This window comes from Plasmopara halstedii, assembly GCF_900000015.1.
Source record: "Plasmopara halstedii genome assembly, contig: Scaffold_262, whole genome shotgun sequence".
NCBI lineage: Eukaryota > Oomycota > Peronosporomycetes > Peronosporales > Peronosporaceae > Plasmopara > Plasmopara halstedii.
Window position 1 is genome coordinate 759,937 of NW_020187183.1, and position 2,991 is coordinate 762,927.

Genomic DNA, 2,991 nt, shown 5'->3' on the forward strand with positions numbered 1-2,991 from the left:
CGATCGTCCTTTTAAGTGTGGTCTGTGATGCTTCGGGATTCGCCATTGGTTGTGTACTGCTGCAAGCAGACGCCGAGGTGCGAGATCGGATGATCGCGCTCGAATCTCGCCAGCTTAAGGCTGCGGAGAATAATTACTCAGTCCACGACAAGGAATTACTTGCAATGATGTATGCACTAGTCAAGTTCAGGTTGCACCTGCTTGGCTCAAAGCCGTTTGTGATCTACACAGATCATGCGTTCTTACGCACTGCGACTCAGTCGCCTCACTTCTCGCAGAGGATGGCAGTTGTGGCTCTCATTCTTTGCAGAATATAACTTCGAGGTGAAGTATAAGCCAGGAAAGCAGAATGCTTTAACTTATGCTTTATCATGCGGACCGAACTACGAGCTTGCTCATGTCACGGAGGTGACGTCGTCAGTGTCAAATTTTCGCGCCGCATTTGAGGGTGACAGTATGTGTGTAGCGCTGCTACAGGCTCTTAGGGGCAAGCAGATTGGAAACTCGGACGCGAAATTGCCAGTGCGTTTGCGCGCACGGTTCCTAACGATGAGGAATTGGAAAACCGTATCCTCTATGAGGCTCAAAACACCCCACTCACCCAGTGGTCATCTCGGTCGTGAGAAAACGTACAGCTCGGTGTGTTGCCACTATTGATGGCCCAAGCTAAACAAATGGACGAGCACATATGTGCACACGTGTGAGACATGTCAGAGGATGAAACTTTTCCAAATGCGGCGGCGCCGCTGGCCAGTTTACCAGTAGTCACCGGGAGTTGAAAGTCCATGAGTATGAACTTTGTGTATGGCCAGCCGAAGTACTCGGCAGGTAACACGAGTGTAGTGGTCTTTGTGGACCATTTGAGCAAGATAGCCCATCTTGCGGTAGTGCCGGACACCATCGACGGTTGGGCAAAGCGACGCCGTTTGTTGATCGTGTCTTTTGACAACATAGACTCCCGGTGTCAATTGTCTCTGATAGGCACCCGCGCTTTACTGGGAAGATTTGGTGTACAATCTTCCGGGTGCTGGGTACCAAGTTGACTATGTCAGCAGCGAACTATCCGCAGACCGATGGTCAGACTGAGCGCGTGCATCGTGTCGCTGAAGACGTTCTTGGCAGAGTCTGTGCTGAGACGCCGAAGAGCTGGAGCGCATTGTTGCCACCCGTAGAGTTTTCTCTGAACAATGCAGTGCGTACATCTACCGGCTATACACCGTTCTACGTGAACGGGCTTGTTATCCTCGCGTACCGCTGACGCCGCCATTCCATGGCTCAGGGCTTGGTCGGAGAGGAATAGCTGAATGGTTAGCTGATGTCAGCCCCCTCACTTTTCGTAAAGAAGTCGATGAATTCCTGCCTACCAGACTGAGTGTCATAGAACACGATCGCGATGTGATGGCTGGAAGCCAACACATGCAGAAAGAATATGCAGATGGAAGAAGCAAAAGAAATGTGGAAAACCTTGAGGTCGGAGACCTGGTTTTATTTTAAATGGTAAAAAACTTTCCCACATATGCAGTCACTGCTGTCTTTAAGAAAAAGCTCCGTCCACAGTTTATTGGATTTTTTAAGATCGTGGCCAAGCGAGGCTTTGTGTATACGCTGAACCTTCCGAGAAAGATGAGCACCCACCTGGTGTTTAATGTGGGCTTGATTAAGCCGTACCGGAATTCGGCGCCAGTGAACACGGTAATGTTGGCACCGGGGCAGCGCAAGGCGCTCCACCGTCGTATTCATCTGCTTGACGGCTAGGGGCCGCTACGACAGTGCGCGATAATCCTCAACGTGAGGCAGTCGGTGCACAAAGTGCTCCAGGCTCTCGAGGTCTTCCGCACAGCGGTAGGCGACCAAGGAAAGATGCTCGTCAGAGTGCCGATGTTGACAAACTTTGTCCTCCAACGCTCGAAGAGCATCGCGGGTCACCGGATGGCGATCGACCAAGTCGTCATCACCCGCCGCCGACTTTACTTGATGAGAATGGTGGCGTCCACTACCGCGTGGATCGCCTTGGGGTCGACGTCGTCGACATGGTCTAACCCAATATCTTGTGAAGTGGCGGGGATACCCAAATTCCGAGAGCTCGTGGGAGGTTGATATGAGATTTCGGCAAGACTGCCCAGACGTCGTGGACACTTATAATTAAAACGGTCGTGACGCTTCGCGTCATCGTACGCACCGCTTTTCGGCAGTAGCCCGAGAAGCCCAAGGGCCATGAGCTGAGCTCAAGCTATGGCCTTGGGCTGCTGTGGTATCAGACTCACCCGTGTGAGAGACCACAGAGCTCGCGGGGGCTTGATCGATGATTCCACGTGTCGCAGGGCGACAATTTGCAGGAAGCCGGTGCTACCCCTTGTGTTTGGCAGGCGCTCAGCGCGCACGTCCACTTCCTTGTGGCTTCACTGTAATGTTGACAGCGATAAATAATTTTGGGGCCGCTGCACCCATCGCTCAAGATCTCATCATCATCTGCATCGGTTTCGCCAGGGGCGAGCACCACAGGAATAGTCCGCGTGACGGGTACAGGACCGTTTCTTCTTTGGATTTTCTTGTGGTACCAAGAAGAGAGCTCGGAGAGCTGTCCACTGGTCAGGCTCAGCTTGTGTAGTGGCTGGGGGTCCGACTACGTAGACGCCTAACGATCGAGTGATCGCGTCTTTCGCTTCAGTAACTAGATATCGCTGAGCGGAAGGTCTTTTCCACACGAGGGTCTAGGACCGAACGTGTATAAGAGCGCATGAAAGCCGCCCTGTGGGCAGCCTAAACTGCTGCTTCTGTGCTTCGTCGAGGTGATCGGTAACAGTACCACTTTCTCCGAAAGTCGAGAAGTCGTTAAACGGACACGGTGTCCGCAAGGTTTGAGCTAAGCTCACGTCGATGGCATCCGTCGCCCGAGGCGGACGCGATGTGTGATACTCGGTTGCTGAGGGCTTGGTGTAACGGGGTTACATGAGAGTGACCCGTCACTCTCCCAAGGGAGCTGTGGTGTGG